Source organism: Urocitellus parryii, chromosome 7 (assembly GCF_045843805.1).
Source record: "Urocitellus parryii isolate mUroPar1 chromosome 7, mUroPar1.hap1, whole genome shotgun sequence".
Classification (NCBI taxonomy): domain Eukaryota; kingdom Metazoa; phylum Chordata; class Mammalia; order Rodentia; family Sciuridae; genus Urocitellus; species Urocitellus parryii.
The window spans coordinates 76,623,746-76,641,871 of NC_135537.1; positions in this window are offsets into that span (position 1 = coordinate 76,623,746).

The following is an 18,126-nucleotide window of genomic DNA, read 5'->3' on the forward strand; positions in this document are numbered from 1 at the left end:
GTGAAGACTTCCTGGAGCTGGATTCTGTTGGGTAAAAGGGAGATGTCTAGATGCAGAGGGTATAGAGAGTCCTTTACATCTGGTGCTTATGACCCAGTTAGTGCATAAAATAAAAAGTAGAGCCCTGCCTTTAGTCCTTCTGCTTGGTTTCCTCCTCAAGTAATGATAATGAGGGTTATAATTAGTATTGCTTTAAAAAGAACATAAAATATGATTAGTTCTTTGGCTATAAATGTTATGATTTAAAATATTTGCTAAAAAAATAGAATTTAGGGACTAGGATACAGCTCTGTGGTAGAGCACTTGCTTAGCATGTGGTAAGCCTTGGATTCAATCCCTAGCAATGAATGAAGTATATATAAATATGTATATACTTAAAATTTTACAATGACTAACTTTTTGTGTTTTTTGATTCTTTAAAGAAATTATGTTGGCTTGCCATAATTATTAAGAGTAATAATCAAGTCACTAATATTAAAAGGTGACTGATAACAAGTTGGAAAAAAATTAGTAGGAAAAGGTTATGCCTAGTCCTAGGGACACATTGAACAATAAAACTAGATATCCCTGCCTTTTACAGGATGACTAATGTGATTTTAAATTCATGACCACACACCTCAGCCCTGATTCTGAATGGCCATCACACTACATTACCCTTGTTTGCTTATTTCTACTGAGATAACTACTCCATATCTTTTCTGGTCTTCTCAGACCTCCACAACTTATCCTCCATCTTTATTCTTAGTTGATAACTTTCACTAGGAAAACAGCTACTCTCAGAAGAGAATTCCTGTAAGCTCCAATCCACACACCTTTCAGGGACTGTGATATGCACTTTGTCTTCCTGCCAGAATTATCAGTGTTCCTATCAAAACCCCCACCCACACCCCCATTCGATCCCATTCCTAGGGCTCCTGGGCATCACATCACTCTAATTATTCTCCCATTCTTTCTCTACATTGATTTTCCCCTTTCTCTTGGATCATGTCCATTAGCATAGAAACATCCTGTCATTTCTTCCTCCTTTATAGTAGTTTAACAAATTCTTTTGACTGTTCTTCCTCATTCAATTTCTGACATACTTCTCTGCTTTCCTTTCTAACAAACTTTCTCAAAGAACTTAGCAGTTCTTCCTGGACCCAATCCCTCTCCTCTTCTCACAGACTTGCTTCCCTACTCCATGCAAACTGCTCTTGTGAGGGCCAAAAGTGACTTTAATGTTGCTGTCTCCAGTGGTCAGATCTCAAGTTTCCTCTTTACTTGACTTATCACAGTGGGCATTTCTTTGTTTTCTTCTGGATTTTCCTTCTTAATTTCCTTTGCTCGAGTTTTGTTAATTCTCTGACCTGTGAACTTGTAGACTGTCCTAAGTGACACCCTGAATCACCTCATAATAGTCGTGTGACTTTAAACACCATCACTAGACTGCCAATCCTCACATTGAAATCTTCTTCTAGTAGGGTTTGGATCTGGAATGTCCCTGCAAAGGTTATGTGTTGAAGAATTGGTCCCTAATGCAGCAATGTTCAGGAGTGGAGTTTTGGGGAAGTGAATAGGTCATAAAGACTATAACCTCATCAATGGTTTAATTCATTTTATTAATCCATTTGATAGATTAATAATTTGAATGAACCATTTGAAGAGGTAGAACTATGGGCAGATAAGCAGGAGGTCACTGGAGGTGTGTTCTTGGGGACTATCGCTTGTCTCTTTCTCCTTCCTCTTCTAGTTATCTCTCCTCTCTCTTCTAGTTTTTGTGTACTGAGCAACTTTCTTCTACCATGCCTTTAACCATGATGTCTGCCTTATTGGGCCCAGAACAAGGTAGCTAGCTGACTATGGACATGAAATCATGAACCAAAATGATTATTTTCTCCCTGAAGTTGTTTGGGTGAGGTACTTTGGTCACAGTGATGGAAACCTGACTAAGATACCCCTTTTCCAGATCTCTAAACTCTTACACGAATCCTTAATATCTTTGTTTCAGGTCTGATAATTTGGTCATAATTTGCCAAACAGGAGCTCCTTACCTTTGTCCTTGATGTATCTTCCTGTCCAGTTTATGGCAGCTGTCTCCAGCTTATTATCAAGTCAGAAAGTTCAGAGCCATTCTTGACTTCTCTCTTTCTCTCTCTTTCTATATCTAATATACTATCAAATCATCAATTCTTTTTTTAAATTTCTTACATACATGACAGTAGTGGAATGCATTACATTCATAATTATCCATTCACAGCATGTCAAATCATCAATTCTAATTCCATATATTCACAAGTCTGAGGTAGGAGGATCACAAGTTCAAGGCTAGCCTGGGCAATTTAGTGAGATCCTGTCTCCAAATTTTTTTTTAAAGGGCTGGGAATGCAGCTCAGTAGTAGAGCATGCTTGCCTAGCAGGCTCATGGCCCTAGGTTCAATCCTTAGTTACACACACACACACATACACAGTCTATCATTTTGCCCTGGTCCAAGCTGTGATCACCTTTTGCTTGGATTGTACCCTTTAAATCAGTCTTCCTGCTTTTTCTGTTATTTTCTTACAGAATTTTCACAGCTTAGTAGCCAGAGCCCTTTTTGAAAGCATACATTAAATATGCCCAGTCTCCTAACCAGATTTACCATCTCTTTGGATGTAAAGGCCAATTTCTTACAACCCCAGGCCTTACACGTCATCCACCTATCCACAACCCCAGACACACCACACACATTGCTTTCTCAAAGTGTCTTTGCTTGCTGCTCTCCTGTCTATATGGCAGATGATGTAGGAGCCCCATGCTCACCTGAGGATGAACCTCCCAGAGCCACCCACTAAGCTCTGGAAGATAGTTTTGGGATATCAGGATTATCTTTTTGGTAGATTATTTGTTATGGTGTGGATGTGAAGTGTTCCCCAGAAGTTCATGTGTGAGACAATGCAAGCAAGATCAGAGGAGAACTGATTGGATTATGAGAACCTTCACCCAATCAGTGCATTAATCCCCTGATGGGAGTAACTGAGTGATAACTGTAGGTAGGCAGGGTGAGGCTGGAGGAGCTGGGTCATTTGGGGTGTGCTTTTGGGGTACATATTTTCTGTTTGACAAGTGGGAACCTCTTTCCCTGATTTCTGATCATCACGTGAACCATTCCCTCTGGCATTCTTCAGCCATGACGTTCTGCCTCACCTTAACTCCTGAGGAATGGAGCTGCCTGTCTGTGGATTGAGACCTCTGAAATCTTGAGGCCCCAAATAAACTTTTCCTATCCTAAAATTGTTCTTGTTGGGTCTTTTAGTCACAGCAGTAAAAAAAAGCTTACTAAAACAGAAATTGGGACCAAGGGTAGGGTCATTGCTGTGACTAACCTGACCATGTGGTTAAGAAGCTTTTGGAGCTTTTTGGAATTGGTTGGAGGAATTTTGAGATGTGTAGCAGTGCAAGCTGGAAATACTTTATATTGTTGTAACTAGGGCTTAATGCCCAATTCTGGTGAGAACTCAGAAGACCAGAATGTCAGTAATACTGTGGACAGTGAAGACAGGGCTCAGGAGGGTTCAAAAAAGGAAGACTCTATTAGAATTTGGAATAGAGGCCATTTATGTTATATTCTGGCTAAGAAGTTGTCTACATTTTGCCTATGTCCTGAGACTTTCTGTGAGGCTCATTTTAAAAGCAATAGATTTTTTAATCTAGCAGAATAAATTTCTAGACAGCATAGCATTCAGGTCGTGGCACGGATACTGCTGGAGGCTTTTAGCCAAATTTATTGTGATAATCAGGAGCAGAAAGCAGAGCAAAGGTTTGAAAAACTTGGACTTGAAAGGCAGGAGTAAAACTGGGGCTAAGGAAGTTACAGTTGTTAAAGAAATTACTGCCACTAAATAAATGCTAAAGACTTTGCCTAGAGACAATAGGAAAGATGGCTTGAGGGCATCTCAGGAATTGGCAAAACCATACCTCTCTCAGGCTCAGGGGAGTAAAAGTAAAAATTGTCCTGAGAAGAGACCTGTGGGGCACCCTTCTTGCCCAAGGGGGCCTAAGAAGTTTTATCAAAATGCTCAGCCATCTAGGTACTCAGAAGTTGCTATAGCTCTGGTCACTGGAGGCTTGGCTACTACTAGAGATGGTGGCAGGCCTTGGTGTCAATCACATGGTGCTGGTTCTGCAGGAATGCAAGATGCTGGAGTTAGGAGGTCATGGAGGCTTCCACTAAGATTTCAAAGAGAGGCCTGGGAGGCTAGGAAAAGTGTAGCAGAGTCTGAGTCCCTGCAGGCAGTTCCTGAGAGGACAAAGTCTAGAGATGTGAGGACAAGCCAAAGCTGCAGTGGAGACCCCCAACATTAAGAACTGCCAGTAACTTGGGACATCATTCTAGGAAAGTTGTAGGAATTGACCAGAGACCAGCCATCAGAAAGGCCACTTGGGCTGCAATCAGCAAGGCCACATGGGTGGAACTATACAAGCCCTTTGGAGAGAATATCACGATGCCGTGTGCTCCAGATGCCAGACACAGAACTACAGGACTTGTTTGCCCAGCTGGTTTGTCTTGCTTTGGTCCCATGCCTTCTTTCTATGCCCCTATTTTTGTGAATGGAAATGTTTACTCTGTACCTTTATACATTGGATACTTGTAAATTGCTTTCAATTTTTACAGCAGCTCATGGTATGAACTTGCCCTGAGTCTCAGAAGAGACTGTGGACTTGAACTTTTGGACAATCTTGAAACTATTGAGACTATGGGGACTCTTGGAAATGGACTAAATGTATTTTGCATTATGAGATGGTCATGAGTTTTTGGGGGCTGGGGGGAAATGTTAGTAATGGTTTGGGTGTGAGGTGTACCCCAAAAGCTTATGTGTGATAATGCAAGAAAGTTCAGAGGAGAATGATTGGGATATGAGAGCCTTAACCTGAGTGGTAACTGTAGGTAGGAAGGGTGTGGCTGGAGGACCTGGATCATTTGGGGTGTGCCTTTGGGGTATATATTTTGTATTTGGCAAGTAGAGACTTTCTCTCTGATTTCTGATCACCATGTGACCCATTCTCTCTGCCATTCTTCAGCCATGAGGTTCTACCTCACCTTGAGCCCAGAGGAATGAAGCTCTCTGTCTGTGGATTGAGACCTCTGAAACCATGAGCTCCCAAATAAACTTTTCCTATCCTAAAATTGTTCTTATTGGGTCTTTTAGTCACAGCAGCAAAAAAAGCTGACTAAAACATGATTAAATAAATTTACTAATATTTTGTATACAATTTTGCTCCTATGTTCACAAGTAAGATTATTCTGGAATTTGTCCAGTTTTTTTTTCTTTTTTCTGACTGATTTTGTTATCATTCATTCTGATTTCATAAAATGAATTCCAGTGTTCCTTCTTTGTTCTCATATGAGTTTGCATATGATAAAATCATCTGTTTACGAATGCTCTGCTAGCATTCATTCCTTAAACCTTCTGAAACTACTTGTTTGTTTTACAGGAGAAAATTTTATGTACCATTTCAATTTAATTAATGACCTGAGACCATTAGAAAATTTATATTATTGAGTTGGGCTAAATCTTTGTTTTCAGAGGAACTTGTTTGTTCCTTCATTCTTCACATGTAAAGTTGTTCCTATTACATATTCCCATTGTTTCTATGAATAGTTCCCCTTTTTCATTTCTAATAATGATTACTTGTACTGTTCTTTTTTGATCATTTTCTCCTAACTTTTATCTCTCTCTCTCTTTTTTTTTTTTTTTTGGTACCACAGATGGAATCCAGGGCTCTTAACCACTGAACCACATCCCAGTCTTTTTTTATTTTTTATTTTGAGACAGGGTTTCACTAAGTTATTCAGAGACTTGCTAAATTACGAGCTTAGCTTTGAATTTGCAGTCCTCCTGCCTCAGCCTCCTATGCCACTGGGATTAGACACATACTTCGGTGCCCGCTCATTTTTTATCTTTTTATGTGAGTCCTTTTGAACCTTCTTTGGACTTGGTCAGGCCCCTCAATTTACCATGGTTTTCATTTGCTTTATTACTTCCTTAACTTTTTCTTTCTTTCTTTCTTTCTTTCTATCTATCTATCTATCTATCTATCTATCTATCTATCTATGGTATGAGGGAGTGAACCCAGAGGTGCTTAACCTCTGAGCCACATCCCCATCCCATTTTATTTATTTATTGAAACAAGGTCTTGCTGTGTTGCTTAGGGCCTCACTAAATTGCTGAAGCTGGCCTTGAACTTTTCATCCTCCTCCCTCAGCCTCCAGAACCTCTGGGATTATAGGTATGTGCCACTCTGCCCAGTCCTTAAATTTGCTTTATGATTATTCTCTTGTTTTGTAATTTCTTAAATTGCCTGTTTAGCTCATTATTTTTCAGATTTTCTTGTTTTTTTTAATAAAACTTATGTGTACATTTAAGACTCTTCATGATACCTAAGCAGATGAGCATTATCTATATCCCACAGGTTTTAATGCCTAATGTTTTTGTTATCTTTTTGTAAAAATATTCTGATTGTCATAAACTCTTAAGTCATTTAAGCATTTTAACTCTTAATTTCCTAGGTTATGTTTTCCTTTTAAGTTACTCTCGGTTATTGATTTCTAACTTAACTTTGGCTTAGAGAGCATGGTCTCTATGGTATTGTTTGAAATTATTAGCAATATACAGTCATTTTCATAAATATCTGTCATTTATTTATTTGTGGTACCAGTAATTGAAACTATGGGTGCTTAACCAATGAGTCACATTCTCAGCCCCTTTTGAAATTTAAAAAAGTTTGGAGGGTGGATACTGGGAATTGAACTCAGGGGTACTTAACAACTGAGCCACATCCCCAGCCCTATTTTATATTTTATTTAGAAACAGGATCTCAATGAGTTGCTTAGCACCTCACCATTTCTGAAGCTGGCTTTGAACTTGCTATCCTCCGGCCTCAGCCTCCCAAGCCACTGGGATTACAGGCATGTACCACCCCACCTGGCTATGTATGTTTTTAATGACTGCTGGGTTCAGTATATCTATTAGCTCAAGTTTGTGTACTCTTATATCATTTGCAACCTTACTGACTTTTGTCTGATTTATCAGTCAGTTATTGAGGGAATCAAACTTTCTGATAGCAGATTAGTCCATTTTTATTAGAGTTCTCTTAATTTTTCTTTACATATTTTGAGATTATATTAGATGCTTACAAGTCTGGAATTGTTATATACTCCTGGTAACTGAAATTTTTACCATTCAATAAGAATCCAAATAAGATCATTAATAATTATGTATTTGAATATATTTTTATAATTTGACTTGACTTTGCTTCTTTTCATCTCCTTTGCTGTCTTATTTTGAACCACGTTATTTTTTTGATCAATATTTCCTTTCTTTTTAGTGGTTACTCTAGAAATCTTCATGTGTATATTTTACTTAATGAGTTTAAAACTAGTCAGTATCTACAGTATTCTCTAGCAATACAACTGTGGGCCTCTTTAACTCAACCGTACCTCTCCTGACTCCGACGACTAGTTTTAAAGGTTAGTACTTCTTCAAATCAAAGGGTGTTTTTTTTGCTTTTACTCATTAGTGCTATTTAATCCATGTCACCCCTCTTCTCTATACCCTGGCTTTTGTATGTCATTCGTTTTGGGTGCTTGGTTTCTTTCTGAAATGCATTCTTGAGAAGCCTCCATGTGGGAGGACATATTTGTGGTGATCTTTCAGCTTGTGTTTATCTGAAAAATGGTCTCAAACTTGCCATTTTCGAAGATGGACTTGCTCACCCTATGTCACTAGCTTAATAACTGTTTTCTCGTAATGTCTCCTTTCTTAGGAGATGCTAATCTTCTGACCTACCCCTGGCCGACATTTTTGCACTATATTTCCTTTCAAGTAATCTGTTTTTCAAATATTATTGTTTATTTACCAAGTATTCTCTATCTTTGCCATACTGTATGCAAGGCATAGATCTTGTTTTGTTTATTCCTGCTGGAATTCATGGTTATTCAGAAATATGAGGGAAAATGTTCATTCAATATCTCACTAAATGTCGCAGTCCCAGATTCTTCCTAGTAGTTCCTTTTTGGATTTCAATTAGGTGTATGTTAGGCTTTCCCATACTACCCTCCATCTCTTTCAATCACTATAATATTTTAATCTTTCTGTGTGCTACAGTCCAATTAATTTCTTCAGGTCTGTCTCCTAATTCTTCAAATGTACCAAGATTCTTATTTTATTTGTAATATTTTTCATCCCATCGTATTATTCTTAAGTCTTTATCAAATCTGAGTGGTAAGTTTTTTATAGTTTCCTGTTTGTTAATCATAGATTAGATGTATTTATTTATTGCCTAAATTGTGCTAAATATTTTTTATATTTTTATAGTGATTATTTTTATAACTTGCAATCTTTATGTGTCTGATGCTGTTGTCTTTTCTTCTGTTACGATCTCTCACTCATTGTTCATTTTTCTTTGCAGAAGGTGGGTACTGGTGATTTAACCAAGGGGGTGCTCCACCACTAAGCTATATTGCCAGCCCTTTTTATTTTTTATTTTGAGACAGGGTCTCCCTTAGTGGATAAGGCTGGTCTCAAACTTGTGATCTTCGTGCTTCAACCTCCCAAGCTGCTGTCTCACTGCACCAAGCTCATTTGTTCATTTAAAATATAATGTTTGCTCATTGATTTTATTGTTTTTAAAGGTTGATACATGCATATGCATTGGACCCTTTGAGGATTAATGGAAGATCTGTTATTTCCAGAAAATTTTGTGTTTGCTTTCACCAGAAGGCAACCCAGACCACTTTCAACTAAATTCTTAACTTGGTTTTTTTAGTCTCCACAATACAGGTAAATTCTAGTACCGGTTCCATGTGAGGGGCTAACTGTTGTTACAAGTTACTATTATCATTTGAAGATGATATTTCCCCCCTGCTCATCTAGGTAGGTGACATTCCATCTTCTCCCCAAGGCATGCACGTTTCTTTCAGTTATCCTTGGTTGGCATTCTTTTTAATTCTCTCTTCATCACGGGCCTTTCTTACCATGGCCCTAGGCTTCCCAGAGGGCAGGAGGTGGTATATCCAAATAGCGTAGGCTTGAGTTTTGTTTTCATTCCCTTTGCACGGCTGACTAAAATCAGAGCTTCAGAGAACCAGAAATTGGCAAATGTCCTCAACATGTCTGGTCAATATCCTCTCTTGCTTACATGTATGTGCTACTTATTTGCCATTTGATCATTTTGTCTTTGTTTAAAATATTCCATATTTTTCTTTTGAATGGAATGGTATTATTTTTTGTACCATTGACTCAACATATTGACAGCATATGAAAGAACCATTAAACCTTATCTTCTTGGATGAAAAAATTCTTTTCAGAACTTATGAAGCCAGGGAACAATTATTATGTTTATTCTTGCCCTGAAATCAGAATGCAATCAGCATTTAGATAGACATCTATATCATCAAAATAAGTAATCCAAAATGTATAGCAGTCACAGTCATTAGGAGATGAAGTCTATCTCCTAAAACATATTGTATCTTTACAAAAATAATCAATTTGATGACATTTTGAGTCTATATATTGTACAAAACCCAGTGTTATGTTATATTCACTTCAACTACCTGCTCGGTACATTATAGTTGCTCTCAATAATGGAATTGCTATGGATTTTATGTATTCTGAGTATTCTGAGTATCGCTGATATATCACTGATGGTGTGGCTAAGCATCTACTGATATTTTTTACATGTATAGTACTGATGATTGAACCCAGGAATGTTCTATTTCTGAGCTACATTCCCTCGCCCTTTTTGCTTTAAGACAGAATCTCACAAAGTTGCTCAGACTGACCTCAAACTTCCAATTCTCTTGCCTCAGTCTCCCAGGTAGCTGGAATTATAAGAATGTACCTCCTCATCAGGTTAAACATCTACTAATTTTGTTTCTGCTTTGAAGTTCTAACTTGCTAGTTTAATCTTGGTGAATATAATATTTTATTCATTTAACATGTTTTAAAAAGTATATTCATTACTGTTTCCAACCCATGTATATACTCACCCTATATATACTCAATACCACAAGCATAAATACAATGATATGTGATACATTTCTTCTGAAACTTAAGAACCTTATGAAATGGGGCATCCTTTTCTCAGTTTGAAATTTTTATATTGTGTGGAAGAAAGTACTACATTCTGCTGTTATGGTTATTATTTTATATTAGGATAAACAAAAAAATCCATGATTTTCATGGTTTTAAGGGCTTCAAGAAGGAGGAACTCAGCTGGATTGCAATGTTGCTGAGAAACCTGTTTTGGGATGAGCAGGAAAGAAATCTGATGTGTCTTCTACTAACCTCCTTTTCATACATAGAACTTATGAAATATGTATGGAGTATATGTATGGAATACATAACATGTTCAATAAAAGTACATCAGGATTAGAATATTATAAAACTCTGTGTTTGGTTTTGACTAAAGGTAAAAATGTAAACAATTTTTGATGTATTTCCCACACTTAGATAAGGAAGAATATAAAGTTAAGCTGCTCTTCCAGTGAAGCTCTGTCCCTCACTTCTCTCTACCTTCATTGCTCATTCAGATGCTCTCTGATCTAAAAGGCCTCCAATATAGTCACACATCAGAAATTTTATAGCTTTAGACATAATGACCAAATATTTGTTGTCCACTCTCAGAATAGATTATGTAATTCCCTATGGGGTAAAGGGTGTGGTTTGGTTTTGCTGGTAGGATCTGAGCTGACAATTGTGGTGGCCTTGGAGGTGCACTGTGTGAGAGGGAACCTGGAGGAGGGACCAGGAAAAGTGCAAATCTAAACTGGGGCAGAGCCTTGGTTGCCTGCCACAAAATGTAGGATCCTGGAAAGTAGAGCATGATTTACCCAAAATAACTGGGAAAATAGCTTTGTTTTGGGGTTTCTTGGAGGTCATTGTTTTTAGAGGGATGTGAGTATATGTATTACACATATGTGTGTGTGGTTTATGTGGCATATAGCATCTGTGTATATGTATGAGGTGTACAGTATGTGTGGTGTGCGATATGTGTGTGAGTGTGTGATATGTGTGTGCATGTGTGGCTATGTACATTGTGGTGTGGTGTTTGGGTATGTGATATGGTTTGCATGTGCCGTGTCTCTTGTGTGCAAATGGCACGTATATACATGCATGTGTGGTGTTTGTGTATATGTTGTAGGTATGTGTGTGAGTTGGTATATATACGAGCTGTGTGTAGTGTGGTGTGGTGTCTGTGCATGTTTTGGTATGTGTGTGTGGTTCAGTGTGTGTGGTATGATATGTGAGTATGTCTGTGGTGTGTGTGTATGGGTATATGTGTCGGTGTTTGTACATGTGGTAGGTATGTATGCATCCCTATGTACACCGGTGTGGTGTATATATGTGTTGTGTAGTGTTTGTGCATTCATATATATGGATTTGCTCTTGAACAAGGTTCAGAGCTTTTATCAGTTTCACAAAATGGTTTGTGATGCCCTCCTCCTAAAAATATTAAGTGATTTATTAGAACAATCTCATCTTACAGATAAGTCTGCTTAGTTTCTAGAAATCACAGCATATTTTCTATAACTCCTCCAACTTTTTAGTTAGAAGGATAATAACTTACCTCCGATAAACATCTACTTGCACTGTACTTGCATTTCAGTAATGAAGAAATTATTATTGTTTGGACTTCAGCTGTGATGGATTGAATTTGGCAAAGCTTGATGATATGACATACCAAATGTGCTGAAGTAAATGGCTTCGAAGTTGATAAACTGAAACAAATGAATTTAAACTTGAACTGAACTTTAGCAAAAGTCATCTGTCTCATTTAAGTTATAATTTACGTTTTTAAAAGGATAAAATAGACTACATTGTAATCTAGGCAGTGGAAAATAATGCAGTTCCTATTCACAAGGTCAACAAGCTGTTATTTAATCATGCAGTTTCCCTGATTCGTGGATTAATATCAGGGTTTATTTTAATTTTTTTATTTGCAAGAAAAAAAGACACATCTCTCATTAAATTATTTTTTAGTATTTGAATTTATTGTCATTTAAATTTTATATCAGTTAACATACATATAGTTGTTGACCTTGTATGTATCACACAGAAACCAAACCTGCCAATACTGGTAAATTTTCAATCTGGAGGAATACATAACATGTTCAATAAAAGAACATCAGGATTAAAATATTATAAAACTCTGTGTTTGGGCTTGACTACAGGTAAAAATGTAAACAATTTTTGATGTATTTCCCACACTTAAACAAGTAAGAATATAAAATTTAAACAAAGTATCACTCTTTGGTAAATAGTTTCTGTGAAGTAAAAAATTGGGGAAAGAGAAAAAGGCCAGTTATTAGATCATGAGATTATCTGTCTTTTACACACTTCAAAGCATGGCTGAAGTCTGGACAAATTTTAAAACTTGGCTTGTTATTTGTTAATGTGGAGGTTTCTTAGAAATGGATTTATTATATATCAAAACTGCATGTAATAGATCAATTTCAAAGGACATTAACTCAATATGACTATGAGACCAGATCAGTTTATAGTAAAGATGTTGAAGAAAATCAAGCAAATTTAACTCCATCCCTCCTATCTCCCATTTATTAATAATATTGGAAAATGACTTATTTTTTACAGAATAAAAAAGATTTTGCTACTAAAACTGCACAAAACTTTTCTATTTCTGTTAAACTAATTAATGGACTTTTATTTGAAAAATAACTAACATCTTGGAAGCTAAGTTTACAGGTAAAGACAGTATGTATTTTACATATAATTAAATATTTTACATGCATACATATATATTTTTAATACACATATACACAAATATATGTTTTATCCATATACATATTTTAAGTTAATCTTTTTTGATACATTTTCTTCTAAAGGAATGTTGTCTAGCATGGAAGTATTAATCATTACCTTTCAGGAGTAAATGTGTAGAATCAGCTACTTAGTATGATTGATACATTTTCTTATTTAATGTAAATAATTTTCAATATCTACTAATAGTTGACTTACTCTTCTTGAGCTTCAAGAAAGGACTTCAAGTAATCTGGTTTAAGTCAAGAACTGTTATTTCTATAGAGAAGATACACAGATGTGTCACGATTTAAAAGAAATTCTCTTAAAGAGAGTAGTGTCAATGGGTGATAGAACTGCTGACCTCATCTGAAGCATTGTGAAATAAAATGTATGAGAAATATAGTATTCCTAATTAAGATTTTAATGAATTGCCTTGTTAATCCATACACTGTATGCATGTTGCAACATTTTCTAGGCTTAATTAGTGTACTTGATGATTATGTTTATTTTCTGATGTACACACTGATTAAGCATTGTCCACACACTGCAGCTTGAAACAAGATCAATCTGTAAAGTAGTACCTGGTCATCTAACTGGGGACTCAAATGCAAATAGATCAACTTATGTACAATTAAATTAGTTCTAATAGAACCCATTTTGCTGGAGTAGCCAGTGTCACATTATAAACAGTATTCTCGTGAGAAAAGGACTTCTGGTCCTTATATCCTTTTGTGCTTAAAAATCTGAATGCATATGATGTCAGAGTCGAACTGTAACTCTTAGGCATAAGGAATTGTAGAGTATTTTGAGTTAAATCTTTCTATTGTGCTCTAAAAATGCAACTCATTATGCTTTTATGGCATTCGGGAGAGTCGGTGCCAGGTTTCAGTGTTTTCATTACAATCTCCTATGAATTACAAGTTTTGTGAATTTTATTCTGTTTTGTTAAAATTCTCCAGTAGTTCTCTTTTATATTTAAATTAAATTGATTCCAATAAATACTTATTGACCATGTGTTAATATAAATTGGGCTCAGCCTGTCCTCTTTCTCCATAATTCCTGGATTAGATTTCAGCTCAAGCTGGTGTCAGATGGATGTCCCAGAAAGAATCACACTACAGCTTCACTTAGATGTGGATGTTGTATGAGAAGTTCAGGTAGACTTTTTGGGTCTTTTCAGAACATTACCAGTGTTTTTATAAAAACAGATATAGATCATCTCTTTTTAAAAAAATATTGTGTTGAGAACACTTCACCTGAGACTTACCCTCTTCAATAGATTTATAGCATTCAATACATTATCCTTGACCTTAGATAGTGTTATAAAGCAGATCTCTAGAGTATATTCATCCTGCTTGACTGCAACTTTACACCATGGATTAGTAATTCCTCATTTCTCCCCCCCCCACCAACTAACCATCCCTTGATTCTAAGAATTTAACTATTCTAGAGAACCTCACATAAATTAAATACAGTATTTGCTTTTCTGTGACTGGCTTATTTCACTTAGCATAATGTCCTCCTTACTCATTTGTTGCAGGATTTTCTTTTTAAAACTGAGCAGTATCGTGTGTGTGTGTGTGTGTGTGTGTGTGTGTGTATCATATACCACATTTCCTTTATCAATTCTTCTGTTGATGGACATTTAGGTTGTTACTCCATCTTAGTTTTTTTGTTATTTTTCAGAACAACCCAGAGCCCTAGAGTGTAATGACCAGCCCCAAGGTACCCGTGAGACTAAAGAAAGACACACATCTTAGGATTACACAGAGTACACTTTATTGAGGATCTTTCTGATGAAAGTGTGGTCTTGGGCAGCAGCAAGACCAGCTGCATCACTGCAGTTTGGGTCAGAAAGAGGAATACTTATGGGTTAGGACAAAAGTGACTTTATCCTAGTTGGAATTGTACCTCGTTATCTTGGGTATGTCAAACAGGCATATTCTTAGAGCTAAGGTATGGTTATAAAGCTCCACGTACCCTCTGATAGTTTCATCTACTTATAGTATGCTGAGAACTATGCAGAAAAAATGGGCTAGTGTTACTAGGGGCAATCATATCAGTTAAAACTCAAGATGGCTGCGGTCATGTCAAACTGAATCCACACTTAATGCAGTGAACACAGGAATGCTCTTAGAGATTGTGATTTCAATTTTTTGTATAAATGTCCAGAGGTGGATTTCTGGATAATACAGTATTTTTAAAAAACGTTTTGAGGAACCACCATGCTGTTTTCCATAATGGCTGTTCAAATTTATATTTCCACCGACAGTGTACATGAGTTCTGTTTTCTCCACATCTTTGCCAATAATTGTCTTTTCTTCTTAATATTATGGCCATCCTAACAGTTGTGAGATAATATCTAATGTTTAATTTGTATTTCCCTGTTGATTAGCAATGTTGAACATTTTTTATATATCTGTTGGTCACTTGTGTATCTTCTTTGGAAGAATGTCTATTTAAGGTCATAGCCCACTTAAAAAATCAAGCTATTAGGGTTTTTCCCCCTTAACTATTGAGTTCTAGGAGTTCCTTAAATATTTTCTCCAATTCTGTGTTTCCTTTTCATTCTGTTGAGCTATGCAGAAAAATTTTAGTCTGATATCATCCCACCTACTCATTTTAGGGGTTTTTGTTTGTTTGTTTTTTGTTTTTGCCTGTTTTGGGTGTCATATCCATGACATTATTGCTAAGTTCAATGCTATGAAGCTTTTCCCTATGTCTTCTTCTAGGAATTGTACAGTTTCTGGTCTTACATTTAAATTTTTAATACCTTTTATGATTATGTTTAGGATTATGTTTATTTTCTGATGTATACACTGATTAAGCATTGTCCACACACTGCAGCATGAAACAAGATCAATCAGTAAAGTAGTTGATTTTTAAGTTGATTTTTGGGTCGGTGTCTCTAGATAATTCTGAAGTTAAAAATCGTGTATTAAAAGATTTATTATATTTTCCTGCCTTAATTTGCAGAACTTTAGGCATGTCCTTTTATCTCCCTTCCATTTTATGTCTGAATTTGTAAAGCTAAATTTAGCATTTAAGAAGTTAATAGACCAAAAGATTATTTTAACATTTTTGTAACAATTAAGAAAGCATTTGTTCAATTATTTGTGTATTCCACAAATACTTGTTATATTCCACAAATACTTGCTCAGTATTATACACTGTACTAAGCTCTACATTTGTGTAGAAGGTAGTTCGTATTTTCAGAAAGAATATAACTTAATGAAAAACAGGCTATAAAAGAAAGATAAATAGCAAAAGAATAGTCTTATTAATAATGTGCTGATGTAGAACAGAGACCCTAAAAGGGTAAGTATTGCTATAAGATTTATGAGTACTTATTCATTTGATTTTGGTAAGATCTGATTCCTATAAAAACCTTAGACTTCATGATTCCTTGAGGTTTCAAGGACAGACAGTTGAAGAAAGAGATATTAAGTGGTAAATCTGAGTATATATCGGTAAGCCAAGTCTTGGTGAAATTCAAGAAATATTCAACAGCACTACTGACTGACTATTGGAAACATAAAATGGAAAGGGGCTCTCTTGAATTAATGCTACTACTGTAGTGGAACGTGATCTTGCTAGAAGAAGGTATCAAATGCTTTAAGTAAGTGCAAACATTTTGGTATATTTTTATTTTTGAGACTCTTTTCTGAGTTAAAAACCTTAACTAAGGGAATGAAAGACTTGAAACAGTAGCAACTGTATTGAGCTATATTCACATACCATATACTTTGCCTCCTGAAAGAGTATAGCTCAGTTGTGTAACCTATCACTCTAATTTTAGACCATTTTTATCATCTTAAAAAGAAAGTTTGTACCCTTTAACTATCAACCCCTTACCCCAAACAACCACTCTCTTTCTTTTTCTTTTCTGGAGGGTGTGTACTTTTTATTGTGTGTATTTGAAGTGTACAACTTGATAATGTGGTATATGCATTGTGAAACAGTCACAATAATCAAGCTAATTAAAATACTTATCACCTCAACTAGTAACCATTTTTTAAAGTTTCAGTTTTGGAAATCTCATGTTTAATATGGTGACTTTAGGTAACAATATTTTACTATATGCCTGAAATTTTCTTAGAGTATGGATCTTAAGTGTTTTCACCACCCACAAAAAAAGAGAAAAGGGTGTATATATAAGGATGTTCACCACAGCATTGTTTATAATGAAGAACCACAGAAGTCCTTGTCATGCAGCAGAGGAATGATGAAACATATCATGGAATAAATGTGATGAGATTAAGTCTGTTAACTTCATTAACTCAAATGATTTTTACAAAGAATGTAGAAGATTTATAAAATACTTATGCTATGAAGTTGAGTGAAATTATTAAGGGACAAAATTGTACATATGCAATATCATCATAATAATGTAAAATAAACATTTTTCTCCATGGGAAAAATTCTAGAGAAAAATAAAACAAATTGTTATTGTTCTTTTACATTTTTTATTTTTCAAATTTTCTCTAGACACATATTACATGTGTGGAGGAGAAAAACAAACATTAATGTATGAGGGTTCTCTAGAGGAACAGAATCAATAGGAAGTATAATTATAAAAAGAGGATTTATTAGTTTGGCTTACACAACCAGAAGCTGGTTAGTCCACAATGGCCGTCTGCAGGCCGGGGAACTGGAAGAACCAGTAGCTGCACAGTCCAAGAGGCTGAAGCCCCAGAACAAGAGGGATCAATGGTGCTACCCTAGTCTGAGACCAAAGGCTTCTGGAGAATCACTGGCAGAATCTGCTTTGGAAGAGTGAAGAAGTGAGAGCCCAAGATCCTCAGAGGATCACAGCAGCAGTCAAGAAACTGTTCAAGAAGAACTGAGCTTGCATCTGCTGCTGCTTCCTTGTTCTTCCAATTTTTATTCCATCCAAGCCATTATCCTATTGAATGGTGCTTCCCATGCTTAGGGAAGGTCTCCATTTCAGTTGGCCATCCCACATGCCAGTCATTCCTAGATATACCCTCATTGACACACCCGTAAGCCTCTTTATCATCAGCTTCTCTTAATCATCAGCTTCTCTTAATCCAGTCAAGTTGACAATTCAAATTAACCATTACAATTAACAATACAGATCAGTTATGAGAAAAAGCTGTGGTTTTTCCATGACGATGATAAGAGCCTATAACAACTCAGTTGATAGAGTCTCCATCAATGGACTTGGAAGAAAGAAGTTCTAAAGATCCAATACATAGTTTAGAATTTGGCTAAAACCAACTTCTGTTCATTTCCTCTCTGTAAAATGAAGAACTGTGCTCAGAGAATTCTCAGAACCTTTAAATATCACCCATTTTTATAACATGATTCCACCCTGATATTGTC